This window comes from Rhinolophus sinicus, chromosome 1 (genome assembly GCF_057876585.1).
Source record: "Rhinolophus sinicus isolate RSI-liver-muscle chromosome 1, RSI-T2T, whole genome shotgun sequence".
Taxonomy (NCBI): domain Eukaryota; kingdom Metazoa; phylum Chordata; class Mammalia; order Chiroptera; family Rhinolophidae; genus Rhinolophus; species Rhinolophus sinicus.
The window spans coordinates 141,511,803-141,533,745 of NC_142501.1; the positions used below are offsets into that span (position 1 = coordinate 141,511,803).

Below are 21,943 nucleotides of genomic sequence, written 5' to 3' on the forward strand. Positions count from 1 at the left end.
GCTGAGAACTCTTTGCCCACTGGGGTCAGGTCTCCTGGAGCACCCCTGGCTCCATTCCAGGAGGCTGATGGCAGTGTTCCAGTCCCTTAGAATAGAGCCCCTGCCTGACAAAGAGTCCCAGTGAATTTTTTTGCTAGAAGACCCTCTCCCGATAGAAGAGAGGGAATGGAAGAGGACAAAGGGGTAAAGAGGACAAATATCTGCTACATGTATTTTTCTTAACAAAAATTGCAAAAGTCAAACATAATGTCGTAAAAAGGGTCTTACCCCCCACAAATTAATGTGGCATGAATATTTTCTCCATTTCATGAAATCTACAATCAGAATATTTTTAACCCACGAAGAGCTCTTAGAGACCATCTAGCCGAGCTCCCTCATTTTACAGATGGAAAACTGAGGCCCAGAGAGGGGTAGACAGGGAAGGATGCTGACTCTCCACTGAGAGCAAAGCCAGAGGCCCGCAGCCCCTCTTAGGAGCATGAGCTCTAGGCAGAGGAGAGCTATCTTGGGTGCTCAGAGCTGTGACACCTGCTAAACACTGCTCCCCGACTCAGTGAAACCTCAGGAGATGCTCCAGGGGCCTCCATGCCTGAGGGAGCACCTATATTACTGCTACTTTCTAAATTTGCTGGGTTCATCCTGGGCATGTGCCTCGAAGTTAAAAACTCAAATTCCTTTAAAGGAATAGTCTCCCAATTCTTTCACCACGCGCCAGAGTCTGGGATAAGTTCTGGTAGCCAGGGTGCCAAGTCATGCCCAACAGTCTACCCATTAAGGCAGAGCTCTCTGAACATTTTCGGGGTTCTTTCTGTCTTTATTTTTATAATAAAGAAAAGCAATACAATGCCAAGTTTAATAGCATAAATTCTGGAGTTGAACTGCTTGGATTCAAGACCAACCACCTATCACTTACCAGCTATGTAACTTTGGGCCGATTACTTAACCTCTCTCTGCCTTGGTTTCTTCATATATAAAATGGGGACAATTATAATAGTACATGCCTCTTAGGGTTATTTTGAGAACCAAATGAGTAAATATTAGGTTGGTGCAAAAGTAACTGTGGTGTTTGCAATTATTTTCAACCTTTTATTACTTGGGCACCAACCTAATACATGTGAAACCCTAGGAACAGCACTTGGCCATAAAGAAGTGCTAAATAACTGATATTTAGAGGGGGGAATGCACCCCAGTATTTTTTTAAAAATTGAGCATGTAACCTGTAGCCACAATTCCATCTATCTATCTATCCATCCATTTCTCTCTCTTCCCCACTGTCATTCTCTCTCTGTTTCTATCTCTCTCTCTCCCTCTCCCTTCTCTCTTTCACCAACTTCTTGAAAGACCTGACTAGAGGATAATTATTTTATCTGACAAGCAGTTTGTACTATGGGTGGGAGAATATCAGTCCTGACATTTTCTTGTTGTCATTTTTTATTGCAATATCAATATTATTGTCAATCCACAGTAGATTTAATTATTTACTTAGTTATGTAGTCGTGTGTTTTTTTTTCCAGATTGAGCATATAATTTATTGTTCAAATCAGGATACTTTTGAGAGCGAGCTGGGACAATTCCAGAGCAGCAGGCTGGATGTTCACCCTGGACAATCTATTAGGCTCTGTGCTCAAACCCTCCTAAGAGGAGACAAAACAGAGTTTTCTAACCATAGAACTTGCTTAAACTCAAAGTAGCTTAAGGCCAAGACAGCTTTATTTTAAAAGCCAATTGTGTTATTGAAGAAAAGACCATGTTCTCTCCCAATTTTGACGGTGATCCGGGGCTGCTTTGGGAATTGTGAAGATATGCAAGCTCCTGGGCCCCAGGTTTTGAAACAGGCAGGCAGGAATCAAGGTACTTTGGACCGGAAACAAGAAGTAACAGACCTTGCTAAAAGTATTTTCAAGTTATAATAACCTGGTCCTGGGCCTTCACACCCGGGCTCCGGGAGAGGGACAGCGACCAGAGGGGCAAACTGAGGTGCGTGGCCCAGGGGGAGCCAGAGAGCTACCATCCACCCCCACCCCCCCGCCCCATCCCCTCAGTGCGGTGCCCCTCTCCCCTCATAGTAGTTTTTAAATCCTCTTATCCCCTTTGTGAGAGCCAACCAATCTAAGTCTAGCACACGGGTTGGCAAGCTCATTTTATAAAGAGCCAAATAGTAAATATTTTCAGCTTTGCAGGCCGTATGGTCTCTGCAGCAGCTATTCTTCTGTGCCATGGTTCTGGGAAAGCAGCCATGGGCAATATGTAAGTGAGTGAGTGTGCTGTGTTCAATAAAACTCTCTTTATAAAAATGGGTGACCAGCCATAGTTTGCTGACCCTTGATATATGGTCATCGAATCCTTAAATCCACTTCACTAGGCTCAAGAAAACTGCAATAGGGGCCAGTGTCCCAAGTGAAGATGGAGAACAGCCTGAAGGGAAAAGAGTCATGATCACAAGCTTGATGTGGGCAGACGCGCAGTGAGGAAGGGACTGACACTGAGTGTAGCTCAGCCGGTTAAATTCAAACTGTGTGTCTGTCATGTGGGGTGTCATGAGGGGTCTCTGGTCCTGCTCCCCACACAAGGACGCAGGATATGGTGAGGCCAAAAAGGAGCACCCACGGAGCCATAGATGGGGGAGTCATACCACTATAGTCTCGCTGGCGGCTGGGTTGGAGACACAGGAAGCAGGAGCCACACGATCTGCAATCCACCATTCACTTCTCTGCCTGCCCACCAAATAACCAACCAACGCAGCCACGGCAGTTATATCAGTGGCTAATGGCTAACTGGTTACAGCTGATGGCCACCTAGTCACAGCTGATGGCCACCTAGTCACAGCTGATGATCGTCTACTACCCAAGCCAGCATCTTTCCTCCACAAGAGGCCGAGAGTCTGGAAACTGCTCTCTGGGACTCTGTCCCCACAAAACCTAAAACTCAACTAACTCTCTATGATAATTTCCTGTTTTGTTGAACAGTTTCCTTCCACTAAGTCATCTGTTAACACCTCTCCAACAAATTAGAGCCCTTTTATGAAGGATTGTTGGGAATACTTACATCTGCACATTCCTAAGAGGTTCCCAGGTAGACGTTTCTCCTCGGTGTCATCATAATTATATTTTTCCAATCTCTTGGGCTAGATGCAGTTGTTGTTTAACAAGGCAGTGCACACTGAAGATGTATTTATTCATTACAGCATTTAACACACTGACTGTATGTCATGCAGGGTGTCATGCGGGGTCTCAGCTCCCGCAGAGTCATAGATAGGGGAGTCATACCACTATAGTCTCACTGGCGGCCAGGCAAGACACACGAAGTAGGATCCCCACGATCTGCAATCCGCTGTTCACTTCTCTGCCTGCAAACCAACCAACCAACCAACCAACCAACCAACCAACCAACCAACCAACCAACCAGTGTAGCCACGGCAGTTATATCAGTGGCTAATTGGCTAACTGGTTACAGCTGATGGCCAATCATTCAGAGCTGATGGCCATTTACTACCCGAGCCAGCACTTTTCCACGTGAGGCTGAGAGCCTGGAAATTGCTTTCCTGGCTCTGTCCCCACAGTGTCCCAGCGCCATATCAGAGTCCTAGAGAAAGGGAGCTCTCACGCATAGAAGGAGACTTTCCATGAGGAGCCAGAAACACATGGCAACTGGAGAGCACACAGCAGCCCCATTTGATGTCTGGAGGCTGGGCAGTTCTCCTTACCGCCACATAGTGACCATTTGAGTGTCAGGGGCAAGGAAGCAGACTCCCCAAATATGGGTGACATGCCCGGTGATGAAAGCAACTGTGGGTGGCTACCGCCAAGGTAGGGGCTGAGAGGAGTGACCAGCAGGGAGATGTTCCAGAAGTAGGACATGCGAATCCCCCTCACGTCCCCATGAATGAGACAGGGCTCTGGTAAATTCACTGAGTCACAGAACACTGTTTTATTTCTAGGATAGCGACCCCTGTTCCTCAACTGTACCCAAATCCATTTGGTGTGGGGAAATGCAGGGGAGATCAGAATAAAAGGGATTCCAGAGGGGAGGAAGGAGGACCCCCTGGAAAACAGGAACAGTAGGCCACATGTCTCACTGTGGTACTGGCACCAAAAAGTGTTCATGCTGGTGTGGGGCCGAATTCCTCGTTTTGTAACTGCATATGTCTGTGTCACATTCTTTCCCCATGTTCTTCTGGCAATGTGTGCAGTAGGCTAGAAAACTCCTTATGGCAAAACCCAACAGGACAATCTCTTGGTGCGTCTGAGCAGAGTGAAGAAAATGCTCAACTCCCAACTTTTCTAAACATGCCATAAAATGGGCATCATCTCCGACTCTTCTCTGTCTTATACACCTCAGCGTTGGTTTACTAGGGCTGCCATAACAAAATGCCACAGACTGGGGGGCCTAAACAACAGAAATTCATTTTCTCACAGTTCTGGAGGCTGGAGGTTCCAGATCAAAGTGTCTACAGGGCTGGTTTTTTCTGAGGCCTCTCTCCTTAGCTCGTAGATGGCTGTCTTCTCCCTGTGTCTTCACACAGCCTTTCCTCTGTGTGTGTTTGTGTCCTAATTTCCTCTTCTTATAAGGACACCAGTCATACTGGATTGAGATCCACCCCAAAGACCTTGCAGGACTTTAATTACCTCGTTAAAGACCCTATCTCCAAATATAATCACATTCTGAGGTATCAGGGGTTACAACTTCAACATTTGGATATTGGGGGACATAATTCAGCTTATACTACCCACATCCAATCTGTCAACAAGTCCTGGCAGCTCCACCTTCACAACATACCTGAAATCCAGCCACCTCTCAACCTCTTCACCACTGTCATCCTGCTTCAAGGCCACCACCAACTCCCATTAGCACCACCGGGCTTGCCTCATCACAGCAAACTTTGCCCCACGTTCCGTTCTTCATACAGGGGCCAGGTGGTCATTTTACAGCACAAGTCTGACGATGTCACTACTCTGTTCAGCCTTCTCCAGTGGATTTTCATTTTGCTCAGAGTAAAAGCCCAAATCCTTACCCGCAACGACAAGGCCTGTACTTTCCATCTCTAAGATTCTCCCCCTTGTGTACGGCACTGCAGCCACACTGGCCTCTGTGCCACTCCTTGCCAGGGCCTTTGCTCTTCCTGTGCCCTCCTCTTGGGGTGTCCCTGGCCATATTCTGTCGGTTCCCTTCCTTCTTGGTTCAGCTTAAACGTCACCGTTTCAGAAGGCCCTTCCTTGACCAGCCTACCTAAAGCAACACTCCTCCCACTCTGTCCATCTCCTCTTCTTCGCTTCCTCATCACACTTATGGTCAGCTGACGTTTGTCTGTGTGTGTGTGTGTGTGCGTGTGTGTGTAGGGGGACGCACTTGTTCGCTTATTGTCTAATCTCCCTACTAGAAATTAAGTTCCATGAGAATAGGGAGTTGGCTTCTTCTGTGCTGTACTCTTAGATACAGAGAAGATATTTATTGGTTGAATAAATGAGTGATATCTAGAATGGGAAAAAGAAGTCTAAGGAACTAAACAGTAAGGAAAAGTCCAGCTTTCAGACAAAGGAAGGTGAATGTATGTCCTATGATTCATAAGCTTTCCAGAATCTTGTTAGCACTCATTGGTGGGATGTTTTTTATAGCCTTACATTACTAGTCTACTGCTGTTATACTATTTAAACCTATGTCAAAGGAAAATTCCTTGAGAACGTGGATCATAATTTCTACTTCTCTATTTGTAACCTGTGCCCTATTCACAGTCCTAGCTCAAGAGGAAAGACCACCAAAATCAATTAGCAGTGTCTGCTATGGATGTAGGAGGAGGTTGTGGAGGTGTCTCCCCAATGTCTCTGCTAACGTAATGCAACAAAAATAACATAAAGACACAGGAGGAGTCCCGCGGCCCAGATTCAAGTCCTGGAACCACACTCACTCGTTACGTGAGCTTAAGCAATCACATAATTTCTTCAAGTCTCAATTTTCTCATTTGTAAAAAATGATAATTACAATATTTACTTAAAAGGCTATTGTGAGGATTCAAGAGAAACAGATAAAGTGCCAGGCACATACTTGGCATACAGCAGGCTCTCAATAAACGTTAATATGATTCCCCTGCTGAACCACACAGGCTCCCGGAGTCCGCAAAACCTCCACTGGTAAAAAGAGACCCACTAGTTGCCAGCAGAAGAGCCAAGTTCATGAAGAGACACAAGCAGGTGATAAGGGATATGCAGTTTTCTGGGTCAGGAGAACAGCTGACACACGATACAGGATATCCGATGTCTACAGGTGAATGATCCGGGGACTGTGGCAGGCTCTGGTATCTGTGCTTTGTCAGAGGGCGCATGCTATTCTCCCTGAAATCCCCTAAGGGAATATATTTGAAAGCCATAAAATTGTACACAGTTGAGTAGGGTGAGTACCCCTGGCTTCTTCTTATTTCTGGGTTCTTTCTTCATCATGAGCTGAGGAGCCCCCATCTACGAGACCCTTGGGGCATCCTTATTAGGCCACTTGCTTCTTACAGCTTTTCTGAAATTTTCCTTTGTTCTTGAGTTTCTGATCCTTTCTCACTCCAGGATGTTCTCACCCCACTGGCTTTTTAGTTCCTCTTCTCATAGCAGCTTGTGTGGTTACAATTGCACAATATTTTCCTGCTATTTGTAGTCACCATCTGCCTGATGACAATGCAATAGTTAGGTGAAAGACAAGCCCTGCAGACTCAGGGAGGCTGCAGGAGGGGGACTCTCTTCTCCTCTTAACAGTGCACACTCCCTCCAGGTTGCTGAGCTGCATGAAGAGGAATGGGGAGATGCAGAGACAACATCACGCACACCAAACTCATAGCCGCCACGGGCACTATGAGATATACTAACTACCCACATCCTCCACGGATGTGCCCCCCTGAGAAGTGGTATGTCCCTCTGGCCCCAGAGCCTCACTTATCCCTTCCCGCCCTTGCCCTGGTCCTGGTAAGCAGGACAGAGAGGGGTGTGTTAAGATAGGAAAGAAATGAGAAGGGGCTTTCTCACCAGAGCAAGGCCCTTGTCCATCTCCCATCGCCACCTGCTCTCAGCGTCCGAGCGTCTTGAGTCTCATCTGCTCAGGCCCACCTAACAAAGAGAAGCTCCGTGGGAATGAGAAGTATGCTTGGGAGAAAGGCAGAACAAAGAGTGTCCTGATAAGTAAAACAGGAGAACCAGAAGACTTCATTCCCAATTTTTTTTCTGAAAGCCACTTTTAAATTTTCTAGTCTCTATTTCTTCTCACCTGTCATTTCCACTGACCTAATCTCTTTACACTAGATCTAAATGAGAAGAGACCAGGAAAGCCACAAGAATGTCAAGGTCACTGGCCACAAATAAGCCAGGTCAAGGAGTATGCCATCGGTGCTTTTCCGACCCACGTTGAAGTCTAAGAGGAAAAGGAAAATCAGTAGTGCTGATCCTGTATTTATGATTTTGATATTTTTGTTTGTCAGGCCTTTTTCACATTAATTTTGACTTTTTAAAATACTGCATTAAAATGTTATCTACATTCATTGAGAATTTTGGGACCTCCTTAAATATGAGCTTGTGTCGCCCTAGTCCTAGCCCTGGTTAGATTTAATCCAGCTGATGACGCTCCTTGCCTGGTTGGTGGTTTCTTTAGGAAAGAAAAGCTGGAGACTACAAAAAAATAATCTAAAAGAATCAAAGTCTATTTGATAAAATATGTTACTTCAATCCTACAAAAAGAATTGGAAGAAAGAATGAAATTCTCAACCATGAAAATAAACCAAATTTTAGACACAACGTAGATCTTTTCTAACAAAGCCAGGGTACTTCACCTTTTCAGCCACAAGGTGTCTCTGTAAACTCCCTGCAGGTCCCTGCACAGGCTACTGAGGATAACGTCATACGTGAAATCGGCGGGTTTTAACCAGCACTAAAGAGATGGTACCAAAAAACAGTTTGAAATGTTAACAGGTGTAAATACCAAATCTGCAGAGACCCATCCATTTATCCAGGATTTCTGGCTACTAGTTAAATGCTTATGATAATAACTCTGTTAACAGGTTTAAGCTATGAAATAGGTTATTAGAGTCAGTTTGTCCTAATCAATGTACTTTCTAGAATGTTCCTGCGTTATTCTTTCTTTATCTCTTAGCCAGATTAGAGAACAGAACACAACCCTGCAATACCCAAATAGGATATCCCAGGAGGATTTCGGAGGAACTCGCTTTACCTTGTTTGTAGGACTAGATCTCTCACTCCTTTAGGGCAGGAAATTTTGAAAACAGTGTTCAAACCATCTGCTTATGTTAAAAAAAATAAATGCGTGAAGTACTATGGTCAAGACCCAGAAAACAAAGTGGTGGAAAAGGTGTACAGTTCTTTAAGTTTACTTATGCGTGTAATCATCCTCTCCCTTCACACCATCTCATCCTGCCCTCGGAAAGAAATGTGAACAGTGAACACACTATTTCCTCTGACCTTATTTTTTTCTGAGTTCATTCTGCAAGTCAGCCCTTTTTCATTGGACACCCTAGAAGGACCATAGGTACCCGCCCCAAGGGTCCACAAAAATGACTTTTGTGGGCAACCTCTGTGATGATGCTTCTTGAGTTTCCCCAGGTTGTCCAAGACAACACCCAGTTTCCATGTTTAAATTACTACTAATAGTAATCACAACAGGAACAATGGTTAATATTTACTATGTGCTCCGTCGGTCTGATAAGAGAGACTGACAAATATTACTATGTCCTTGAAAGGTCTTTGCTCTGCACTTCCAGGACTGTTAAGCTCACCTGGTTTTCTCTTACCTTTCTGGGCAATTCTTCCTCAGATTCAGTCCCAGGCTCTCTCCTCTTGGTCAATGTAGCAGAAAATCGTAGCCGTTAAAATAAAGTCTCAAACTATAAGAAAAGAGGAAGCCATAGTGATAAATGGCTTCCAAGATGGGTTCCAAGATGATAAATTAATTGCATGTCCTGAAGAGAAGTGCCAATGACGGTTTGATTCCTTGTCTCCAGGTATAATAGATGAATTCTTTACATTAGTGTGTTTCCGCTTTAAAGTGTAATCAAATCACAAGGTGGGAGTGGGAGTAGGGAGAATATTAAAATGCAGGCACTGAGTCAACTTGTCTGAAGTGAGATTGAGATTCTTTATTCCACTTGATGCTTATACTGCTGGTTCATGGACCACACTTTGAGTAACAAGGCTCTAGAGTATTCTATAATTATAACGAGGTACTGATAAAGCATACCTAAGTTGCCAGGGACACCAACAGACAAGATCAATTATAATAATGGCTGAATTGTGGAATGGGGAATATCCATTATGAGAAATTTAAAGAAGACATGCTTCGGATTTTCGAAACTCAAAATCTATTTGAACTTAAAAGGGACATAAAATTCCTGTGACATCAGAAATGAGGCTTGATTGTTTTTAAAAGGGCTCAATCTAAAGAATAGCTGTACAGGTTTGAATCACTAGGTCCAGTATTCCCACCAAAAATCAATGATTTGATAACTCAGACTCTGCAACTCTCACTAATATGAATTGTGTGTGTGTGTGGGGGGGGGTCTGTATGATTATTGCAACCGTGAATTGATGTAGAAATAGGAATCCCAGGAACCTCCAAAATAAAAATAAGAATTAAAATATGGATAACAATGGTGATGAAGAACAAACAACCTTAAATCCAGGGTAGTGATCATATTAAAATAAGTGTTTCATAGTAATTTCTGTAATCATTGTGGTAATTAATGTGTGTTTTGTCAGCTTTTTAAGGTGTTTGATGTATGTATGCATTTAAGAAAATCCAATATGCTCATATTGTGATTTTAATTAAATGAATAGAAAAACTTAATTTAGGCTTGCAATCGATGCTTAAATGTCTGCAGAAAATTATTTTCTCAAAAGCATAAGTTTTGCTTTATTAGTTATATACATACTGTATAAAGACAGATACGCTGACTATTGAATATTTAAAAGAACGGTAATTGCTTAATAAAATAATGACCATCCCATTGACCTTTTAGTGTATCACACACTCAAAGTTCCCCACCAAAGACAAACTGCGGCAGGTCCTTTTTCCTGGAAAGTGCTTGCCCCACTGTTCACATATCTATGTGTGTCTTAGTGCACTTAGTGGTTCTCTTACCCTGAACTGAGAACTCCCAACCGCTGTAACCCTCATAGTCCTACAAAGTTACTCGTATTATCGCATGTATGGATGAGGACGGAGCCTGAGAGTTTTAAGTACTGTGCCAAGTAGCAGAGCTGGGATGGAACCAAGGTCTATCTTACTCATGAGCCCTTGATCATTATTATTACGCTGAATCCAATAAACAGGACTCCCTAATGCTGAATGACAGTGCTGCTCAAGTCGTCTGCTGTAGTCTGCAAACACAGGTCACACAATTACAAAAACTCCCAGTATTTTCCCCGAAAAGAGACTTGGGGATAAATCCTTAAACACTGCTTCCTTGAAGGACCAATCATGGGAGAGCACGATGAAAATATACAGCTATAATTTAGGCCTTCATATAAATGATGCCACCTGCCCTTTATAAAAACCTACGCTCTGATGACAAAGCGAATGCCATGAGAAATGATATTTCCTAACTTTTTTACATAGCAGCACAGCACCCTAGTTAATTTGCCTCTAAAAGGATTCTAGGTCCAGATTGTCTGGGCTCAGCTCTTGGAACTGCCACTTTTTAGCTGAATGGCCTTGGATAAGTCACTTAAACTCTGTGTGTTCAGTTTCCTCATCGCAAAGAAGGCATAATAAAGGACCTACCATGAGGTGGTTCTGAGGACTGAATGAGGTAATATATATAAAGAGCTCAAAACTGTTACTGTGTCTCTAAAAGTGGTAGCAAACATTTACTACACATCTGATAATCTATTACAGACACCCAGCTGGTTAGTTAAAGAATCAGCACTTGAACCCGGGACAATTAGACTTTCTTCTCTTTTCCACCAGATCAGATCATTGCCTTATCCATTTTGCTAACATTATTACCCTGTAGGCACAATATGCCCCCCATCTGCCCCTTTCTATTGCAGCATTTTTCACTGTGTAATTGAAAATCCAACTGCAGGAGAGTTATTTATAGTTAGAAAAAATTAGTGTTATTTAGCTAGAGCTTTTCTGAAACCATCAGTCATTACTGTAGGAGCATCCATTTACAGGGCAACATTGTTCTGTTTTCCCAATGCCTTGTAATCATGAATTAGCTACTCAAAGCAATGTTTATTAAATGTCTACAGAAAGAGAAGCCTGATCCAGGCTTCTTCCATCAGAAACCAGCCGTCTTCCCTGAGCTCAAATGCCCATATACCAACCAGCTCTACTTGGATGGCCCACATGCACTTTGGACGTGGCCAAAATTTAACTCACCCTCCCCACTGACTTTCTCTCCCACCCTACCCCCCTTTGTTCCTGCTTTTGTTGAATGGAGCCACCATTCCCATCTCCCATGCCCAAACTGGGAGTTGTTCTAGACTCCCCTCACACATCACCACACCCCATCTCTCACCAAGCCTATTGGTCCCATCTCTTAATCCCATGCTGTCCCTCTCATCTCCCCTGACACACAAGGTAGTGTGATCTGGACTATTGCAAATCCCCTCAGGGATGGTCCCTCTACTTCAATCTCTTCCTCTGCTAGTCCCTCCTTCACTTTGTCATTACGCAGATTTTTTGAAATCTGACCATGTCCCACCCTCTTCCCTATTTGAAATCTTTTCATGCTCCTTCATCATCCATGGCATGGAGTCACACTTTAAGATGTAGCATCTCAGGCCCTTCATATTCTCAGCTCTGCCTTCCCCATCAGACTCATTTCCTGCCATCCCCATACAACTTTTTTGCTGCATTCCTTCCGGCCTCCGTTCTCTTGAGCATGTGGTTCCCTCAGCGTGTAATACTCATTCTACCTTGCCCAACCAGTGAACAATTTCTCCTCTTTTTAGACTCATTGTGAGAGCCGCCTAATCAATGAGGCTTTTTCTGAACTCCCCTGGGCAGAATTCTATACTTCCTCCGTTGAGTTCTTAAGGTTTCTCATACGTGCTTCTGTTATAATGCCTATCCTATTGTTTAACTGTTTACCTGTTTGTCCCCCCAACCAGATTGAACACCTCCCAAGTGCTGTATTTGTCTTGGTAACCCCAGACCCTAGAACACAAGAGGTGCCCAATAAATGCTCATGAAATACATGATCGTAGTGGCAAGAGCCTGTCAGGAGGTCTCCTGATTGCCAGTAGACCTCCCCCCACGCCACTTCCCCAGGCAGTCTTGGCTGGCCTGCCCTGACACATGGCACTGTCCGATGCCCACTGTGAGAGGATGGTGGGGCTGAGTGCTTTGGGTCTTAACCTGTCTGTGCACATATATTTGCCAAGCGTGGCTCCCTAGAAGGCAGCCTTAAGAGGAAGATGAAACAAACCCAGATGTAAATGCTCCTGGCACAGAAACCAGCTACTTGTTTCCAGGTCATTAGGATCCCAGCTGGTCAGAGCAGATCCCTGTTTCAGAAAGAATGCATAATAGCGTGCGCTGTGTTTGGCCTGAGAACCAACAGATTCCAGTCAGAACAGAAGGAGCTAAGTGAATTAGAGTCCACCTTTGACCCAAATCCCATGTCATAAGAGCCAAGCTCCGTATGAGTTCAAGATTCTAAGCTCCTAGAGAAAGAAACCTGTATTTAATTTACCTTAGATTACAAACCCTTCATCGGGAGAAAATGTCACTTAATTGGGTGTTTTTGATGAGAATAATGTTTTCAGATAAAAATGAAAACTATTTGCTAGTTTCCTAGTACAAACAGGCCCTGGGAGGTAAGTTCCGACCTGAACTCTGTTGCTAAATTCACTCTTACTCTAAATATTTACTGAATGTTGGGCAGAGAGTTTACAGAAGAATTAACACATTGTCCCTTCTTCAAGGTGCTTATGGACTATTTGAAGAAAAAAGACAAACTTCTAAGAAAAGTTGAATAATACTAATAGGAGAGTTAAACAATAATATAAGAATATGCTGGGTGACCGGTTAGCTCCCTTGGTTAGAGGGTGGTACTAATAACACCAAGGTTGTCGGTTGGATCCTTGCACAGGACATTGTGCCCTGTGCCCTCCTTAAAAAAAAAAAAAAGAATATGCCTTAAAGGGGTGACTCACTGCAAATGAGATGTTCAGAGAAGAAAGAAAACCTTGGCCCCCAGAGTGGACTGACTCAAAGGACACAGAGACAGTGTGGGGTTCTCAGTTGACAGGTTGGGCCAACAAGATGGAGGGCATGGGGGTGGGGCATCTTGGTAGAAAGGAAAGAGCAGGTCTTTTGGTATTAAAGTGAGTTTTTGTTCTGCCATTTATTAGCTAGAGGTCGTGGGCATTTTTAAACCTCTCTGCACCTCAGTTTCCTCAACAGAAAAACAAGAATAATGTTATTTACTTTATAAGTTCCATATATCACTCCAGACCACAAACATTTAATACAGACACATGTTAAACCCCCAAGAGCTACCACATAAGGAGAGGTCAGTAAAGATTAGTCCCCCTCTTCCTTTACCCTCCAGGTGTCTGTCACTTTAAAGGATGGGTAGCCAGATTCAGTGGACTATTACTAAGTGGGATGCAGGATGTGGGTTCAGAAGTTAGTAGACAGAATAAGCTCTTCACCCTCCATTTTGGAAGATTCCTGCCCTCCTCTGTCACCTTCTATTGGAAGTGGCTCTGTTGCTCCTGAGGCCAGAGCTCCTGCTAATGCAGCCTCTCCCTTGAGCTGTGATGAAGCCCGATGGACCCCAAGATCAAAAGCAGTAACCCTTAGTCACCTGCTGTTATCACTCAAAATGCCTGCTGTTTACCTCACTTAATTTTTTAATTGCAAAAGACAACCACTAGGGGTCATAAGAGTCAGAGTTGGGCTCTGACCCTGTTTATCTTGCAGAACGTCTTTTGTTCTTGCTGGAAAACGTAGTAGTCAGAATCAACAAAACATACATTGTGGGCCGAGAACAATACTTTCTGCACCTTCTGCAAACTCTTCGTAAAGAACAGAGCTCCCTGGAGGCTACCAAGCATTCTTAACTCACCCCTCCTCCACAGCCCATCAGGCTGGGCCAAGGGTTTCTTAGCTCTGAATCCATTTTACAGTATTTCCTCCTGATTAAAAGCCCTTTGGCTCAGCAGGATTATCTATAATGGTAGAAATGGCTCACGTGATGATAAGGCAATCTTTTCACATCTTGAGCTGCAAATTCATCTTGTAAAGCCTTGCCACTGTCTGAATTCACAGCCCTGGATTCTCAGCAAAACCATTCACCTGGGGTTATTGGTTTGGGCTCTTGTTTCCCACCCCCATCCCCACCCAGTTTCCCACACCATAAGCGGAGACTTGAATATCTATCATATTTTACATACTTCCAGCAATCTTCATTATAATCAATCACTCATATGAAAATGAATAAATAAATAAATTCAGCCCACTATGTGCCTCTCAGGTCAGGATAACTCAAGTCCCCGTGGCCAAAACTGAGTGACAAAGCTTGTTTTTCCTTATCAAGAATCCGCTTTCACAAGGGTTCATCTCTTACATTTTCTTTGAAACACTCACGCACACTTTGAGACACTCCACCAACAATGGAAATGAACATGATTTCTCAAGCAGGTTGCCTAGTAACCACTCCTGTGTTTCTGAAACTAATTTAAACGTGAAAATTCAGCTCCTGACTCATGCCAGTAATGTATGTCATGAGTTCCTCAGTATTTTGCTCCGGTTTTTTTCACATTACAAAATAATGCATGGTCATTGAAGAAAGATTGAAAAGAATACAAAAACATAAAGGTCCAGAAAGAGAAACATCTCTTATAATCTCACTATCTGTCAGAGGCAGCCATTGTTGTCATTTGCGGATATTTTCTTCCAAGTCTTTTTTTTCTATGCATTTTTAACATTATTGATATTAGTACTGAATTTACATAGATTATACTTTTTCCACTTAGCATATTGTCAGCATTTCCCCATCTGGCTAAAATTTTCAGAAATCCATTTTTGTTTTTTTAACGATTGCATTACATTACAGTCCATATTCCTTTATTTACTTAACCATTCTCTTAATGCTAGACATTTGGGTTATTTCCCCTCATACCATTTTAATAAATAATGCCATGATCATCCTAGTACAAAATATTTACTTTATCTCTATTTCCTAAGGATAAAGTCATAAAAGGAGTTTCAAAAAGCCTGAACATTTTTGAGCAATGTTTTAAAAAATTGAACTAACACATGTATAATTTTTAAAAAATATAAACAGTACATTAAAAAGTAAATTTCCCTTTTTTTTCTATCTAGTACCGTTCGCTAGAGGTAACCACTGCTACCAGAAGTTTCCTATGAATATAGAAGCACATATATGTCGTTGGTTTGTTTGACACTAAAAATTGCTTTATCCCACTTGCCTTTTTCACTTACTTGATCTTGGACAGCTTTTCACATCAATCCAAATTGATCTATTATTTTGAGAAGTTGCACAATATTCCATTAGATGATGTACTATCACTTACTGCCCTGGACAGAACTTCTTAATGCACTCAATACATATTCAGTGAGCTGGGTTCCCAGCAGTGGGTCTGAATCTACACTGCTTCATCCACACCACACTTTTGCTAAGAGTAAACAGACAATGGCAAAGGTAACAGCCTTACCTGGCTGGAATTAGACAGTATTATGATCTACAGATGTCTCTAAACTTTACCTTGTTCTATTTAACTGAAAGTTGGTATCTTTTAACTGACCTCTCCCCATTTCCTCCACATATAAGTGATGCCATCCAGAGTTTGTCTTTCTCTCTCTGGCTTATTTTACTTCGCATAATGCCCTCCAGGTTCGTCCATACTGTTGTAAATGGCACAATTTCCTTCCTTTTTTTTAAAAGGCTCAATAATATTAGTGTGTGTGTGTGTGTGTGTGTGTGTGTGTGTGTGTAAAACATTTTGTTTATCTATTCTTCCATCAACAGACACTTACATTGTTGCTATGCCTTGGCTATTGTGAATAATGATGCAATGAATACAGATATCTTTTCGAGTTAATAATTTTGTTTCCTTTGTATATACGGAGGTCTGACAATTAAGTTCGTGAACTCATCCTAGAAAAAATGCTACATACCTCATTGCTGAATATCACTATGGTCACCTTCGAAATATTCCCCTTGGGAAGCTATGCACCTACGCCAGCACCTAGTCCACCCTTCAAAGCAATTTTGGAACTCTTTTTCTGGAATGGCCATCAGAGCGTTGTCGTATTACCCTTGATGTCCTGAATGTCATCAAAATATCTTCCTTTCAATATTTCTTTTATCTTCGGATAAAGAAAACAGTCATTGGGGGCCAGATCAGGTGAGTAGGGAGGGTGTTCCAATACAGTTATTTTCTTACTGGCTAAAAACTCCCTCACAGACAGTGCCGTGTGAGCTGGTGCATTGTCATGATGCAAAAGCCATGAGTTGTTGGCAAAAAGTTCAGGTCATTTTCGTCTAACTTTTTCACACAGCATTTTCAGCACTTCCAAACTTGATTAACTGTTTTTCCAGTTAGTAGAAACTCATAATGAATAATCCCTCTAATATCAAAAAAGGTTAGCAACATTGTTTTGACTCTTGATTTGGACTGATGGAACTTTTTTGGTCATGGAAAATTGGCTGACTTCCATTGTGCACTTTGACTCTTTGTTTAAGGGTTGTATTGGTACACCCATGTTTCATCACCAGTGATAACACGGCCCAAAATATTGTCTTGCCTCTTCAAAAGGTCTTGGCAAACTTCGACTCTCCTTTGCTTTTGTTCATCAGTGAGCTCCCTCGGGACCATTTTTGCACACACCTTTCTCATGCCAAGGTTTTCAGTTAAGATTTTCCTAACTGTTTCTCTATCGATGTTTACTTGGTCTGCTATGCTTCTCACAGTCAGCCGATGATTTTGACACACAATTCGATGAATTTTTGCAATGTTTTCATCAGTTCTACTCGTTACTGGCCGTCCTGACCTCTCTTCATCAGTGACTCATTCTCTCCCCTCAGAAAAACGTTTAATCTATTTGTACACTGCCATTTTCTTCATGGTATTATCCCCATAAACTTGGATTAACATGTCCCTCATTTCACTTCCACTCTTGCCACGTTGAACAAGAAATGTAATGTTTGTTGGTTGCTCTAATTCAAGCTCAGACATTCTCGCGACAGCGCACAAAAACATGCAACTATAATGAACGCCACTCAGCAAGACACCACCACACGTTGACATGAACACAGCTGTGAGACACTGATATACCAAGGTTATGAAACCTTATTGAGCTGTTTGTACAGCGCTGCCAATGTAAGCATACGATGGCAAGTTTGCGAACTTAATTGTCAGACCAAATCAAGTTCCATCAGTCCAAATCAAGAGTCAAAACAATGTTGCCAACCTTTTTTGATATACCCAGAAGTGGGTTTGCTGGGTTATATGTTAGTTCCATTTTCAATTTTTTGAGGATCCTCCATACTGTTTTCTATAGGGGCTGCACCAATTTACATTTCCACCAATAATGCATAAGGGTTCCCTTTTCCCTACATCCTTTCCAGAATTTGTTGTCAATCTTTTGATAATAGGCATTCTAACAGATGTGAATTGATATTTCATTGTGGTTTTAATTTGCTTTTCCCTGATGATTAGTGATGGTGGCTGTGTATATGTCTTTTTTGAGAAAATATCTGTTCAGGTCCCTTGCCCATTTTTAAATTGAGTTATTTGATTTTTTTTGCTACTGAGTTGTATGAGTTCCTTGTATATTTTAGGTATTAATCCCTTATCCGATGTATGGTTTGTATATATTTCCTCCCATTCAGTAGGTTGCCTTTTCATTTTGTTGATGGTTTTCTTTGCTGTGCAGAAGCTTTTTAGTTTGATGTAGCCCTACTTATTTAGTTTTGCTTTTGTTGCCTTTATACCTTCAAACTTTTCTGATCTCCATGCCTTTGATTAAAATTTTGAATATGTATGCTCTGCCATTTATGTGCATTTAGTCATTATAAATTATATACTGTAATACTTTATAAATATATTATTTATATGACAGAACATACACAAAAATGAACATTTTAATGGGTTGAATTAAAGAAGACCTAGACATTAAATTTATTTATATATATAATTTTACTATATAAAAATTGTATATATTTAAAATATGTCATATAAAATATAATCATATATTTCATATAATAAATTTTTATGTATCAAAATAAAACTATAATATAAAATTAAATAATAAAATCATTTTACTCTTTGATAAGAGCAGTATGATTGAACATGCTTTATTATATTTCAAAGTATTGGTTTAACATCTTGTATTAGTTATTCTGGGGTCTGAATCTAAGTTCAGCTTATTACAATAGTTGATTTTAAGGGCTGACATCACAGGAAGAGACCCCTCATAAATATATAGAGGGTGCCAAAAAATGTATACACATTTTAAGAAAGGAAAACTGTATCAAAATTGTAGTACTCAATATATACCGATAACAAAAGATGAGTACAAGTCACGTTTGACTTCTGCAATTACAAGAGGTGCTTAAAGTGGTTACCATCAGCGTCCAGACACTTCTGATTACAGCGAACTACTGCTTGAGCAACATTGACCAAAGTGTCCACTTGTATACATTTTTTTTTGCTGGCCCCATTTATAGTCCAGTCCACCAAAAATGCAAAGGTTTTTTGGAAATTTACTTGTGCTTGCATTGTTAAGATTACTTTGATTAATGGTTACTTTGGAGATTAATTTTAAAGCTAGTTATCCATTTTATAAGGTTTTGCTTAATTAAAATCAGATAGTATATTCCATAAATGCTTTTCGTCCCCACAAATCCTTTTAACCAGGCACGTGTCCAAAACCAGACTTTCAGTCTTCCACTTCAAACCGGCTCATCGCAAGCGTTCCCTGTCTCAGTTACTGACAACTCAATCCCCTCCGTGGATCAGGCCAGAAACCCTGTGCCTCTTCCTTGCCTCCTTTCTTTCAGCTTCCCACAGAATCCACCAACAAATTCTATTAGCTCTGCCTTCAAGGCGTGAAGAACCTCTAGAACCTGAGCACTTCCTGTCTCTTCTGTTACTGTCCTTGTCTGAGCCCCCATGGTCTCTCACTTACAGTTGTTACAATTACACCTTGACCATTGGCTCTGCTCCTGTGCTTTCCCTCCACAATCTCGGCATCACAGCAGCATGTATGAGCTTCTTAAAAGTTGTACTATCTTTTTAATTGGAAAAATGTCAACCTTACAGAAAAATTGCAAGACTAAGAAAAGTATAAAGAACACCATATTCCTTTACCCCATATTTACCTATAGTCAATATTTCACCCATCTGTTTGTTATCTATCTATCGATCTATCCATCGTGTACCTATCTAAAGGGCGTATAGTGTGACCCTGTATTCCCAAGTGCTTCAGTGTATATTTTCTAAGAATAAGTATATTCTCTTGCATAACCATAGTATAGCTACTAACCTCAATAAATATAATGTTGATACAGTAATTTTATCTAACCTCCCATCTGTCTTCCTAGTTTGTCAATTGACCCAGTGATATCATGTATGACACTTTATTTCCTTTAGTAAAGGATCCAGTCTGTGATCAGAGTCAGGTGTATTATTTATTTGTCAGGATGCTTTTGTCTCCTTTAGTTTGGAACATTTTACACAGACTTTCTTTGTCTTTTATAATACTGACATTTTTAAAGAATAATAGTCCTTTTTTCCTATTTTTGAATGGAGTCTTCTCATTTTGGGTTTTTTGATGTTTCCTCATCATTGAATTCAGGTTATGAATTCCTGGCCTGAACATTACATAAGTGATGCTGTGTCTTTCTTAGGGTATCTCATCAGGGAACAAACAAGGTCCATTTGCCTTACTGGCAGCATGGATTTTAGTCATGCTGTCAAGTAGTGGTCTGACTTCACTGTGTAGTTGCTGTTTTTTCCCATGTGACTGATAAGCAATCTTTGAATAGGTACTTTAAGACCATGCACATATCCTGTTCCTCACTGAAATTTCCACTTAGATTTAGCAACCACTGATGATTCTTGCCCAAACCCATCTTTAATTAGATGATTAGAAATGGTGATCTTTGATCTCCAGCACACCTTGCACATTTACCAGTCCGCACTCTGCATTTCCTCCCTTCCCCTTTATCTACTTATTATCAGTAGGGATGGGTGGATTCCTATTTTTCAATAGTTTATGACCCATTGCTATCCTTAATTATTTAGGTGTTCAAATTGCCCCAAATGTGGGCAGTGGTAGCTCCATCACACTGGTTACTATACCCTTGTTTAAAATCAGATCACGTAACTCCTCTACTGTAATGGCCAAACTTGCCACCTCTCCAAATGAGGGGGCCTTTTCTAGCCCTGGTTTTAGAGACAAGAAATAGCATGTTGCCCTGGATAGTCCTCAGATATAAGGAAAGATTCGCCCTGAAAATCTCTGAATGAAAAGGTCTCTGTTAAAGGTATTACAGTGCTTGTGTATACATGGCTCAATTACTGAACCCTCCTGAGGGCTAGGTACTATGCACTGCGTATGGAAATCCAAGTAACACGGAGCTCAGGAAGCATGCAGGTGAGACCTCACCAGACCTGCTCTGATGTCTAAATGAATAAAGAAAAGAGAGGCAGTGCTGCATAGTGGTTAAGAGCACAGACTCCTGAGCCGGCCTGGCAGGACTAAAATCCTGTTCTTCCACTTCATAGCTGTATGACTTTGACAAGTTGCCTAATATGGTTGTGCCTCAGTTTTTCCTATCTGTAAACTGGGCCTCAACATGGTACCTCTATCTCATAGCATTGCTGCAATGATTAAATGAGTTAGTACATGTAAAATACATAAACAAGTGTCTGGCACACAGTTAGCTCTCAATAAGTGTTGGCTATTAAAATAAAATATAGTAAGTAGATGTGCCATAAAAAATAAGACATATCCATCTTGGGAGTTTTGAAGGAAGTAATAAGTGAGCTAGACTAGAAGGTAGAAAAGAAGGACTCCCAAGCAGACTGGGTGGGGAGTGGGGGGTCTGGTCATTCATTCAATGAATACTTCTTGTTTATACATTCTTGGTTTTGCCTTTGTGTCTCCTTTTCCATTGAAGTTATTGTTTTCCTTATTGTACGAGGTTTGACAATTAAGTTCGTGAACTCATCCTAGAGAAAGTGCCACATACTTAATTGCTGAATATCACTATGGTCACCTTCAAAGTACTCCCCTTGGGAAGCTATGCACTGACGCCAGCACCTAGTCCACCCTTCAAAGCAATTTTGGAACTCTTTTTGGAATGGCCATCAGAGCTGTCGTCGTATTACCCTTGATGTCCTGAATGTCATCAAAATGTCTTCCTTTCAATATTTTCTTACCTTTGGGTAAAGAAAGAAGTCATTGGGGCCAGATCAGGTGAGTAGGGAGGGTGTTCCAATACAGTTATTTGTTTACTGGCTAAAAACTCCCTCACAGACAGTGCTGTGTGAGCTGGTGCATTGTCGTGATGCAAGAGCCATGAATTGTTGGCGAAAAGTTCAGGTCATCTAACTTTTTCACACAGCCTTTTGAGCACTTCCAAATAGTAAACTTGGTTAACTGTTTGTCCAGTTGTACAAATTCATAATGAATAATTTCTCTGATATGAAAAACAGGTTAGCAACATCGTTGCAACAAGTTTGCAAACTTAATCGTCAGACCTCCTATGAAGGAATGAACCAACTTACCAACATACATACACCATACCCCATGACGTACTGATAGAATTTCACAATGATCAGTATCACTTCAGCTCAGTCAAGATTGACTATCTGCCCATCTAACCCCACCTCCCCAGGCTCTTAGTGTCCTCACCAGGCCTGCTCCGACTTTTTTCCAGGCCTAGGCATTGGGAAACCAGAGAGCCAATCCA

The 21,943-nt window shown here is 41.7% G+C and overlaps 1 long non-coding RNA gene across 1 annotated transcript in view; it reads right to left on the minus strand.

The window, feature by feature from the left end:
- Positions 1 to 3,606: 3,606 nt before the first annotated feature.
- LOC141569975 (uncharacterized) overlaps positions 3,607 to 21,943 on the minus strand; it is a 50,887-nt gene continuing 32,550 nt past the window's right edge. The window contains exons 2-5 of the long non-coding RNA XR_012493730.2: positions 8,774 to 8,866; positions 7,799 to 7,896; positions 7,002 to 7,082; positions 3,607 to 6,759 (exon numbers count right to left, since the gene is read on the minus strand). This is a non-coding gene — a long non-coding RNA (uncharacterized LOC141569975). The remainder of the gene's footprint in view (positions 6,760 to 7,001; positions 7,083 to 7,798; positions 7,897 to 8,773; positions 8,867 to 21,943) is intronic.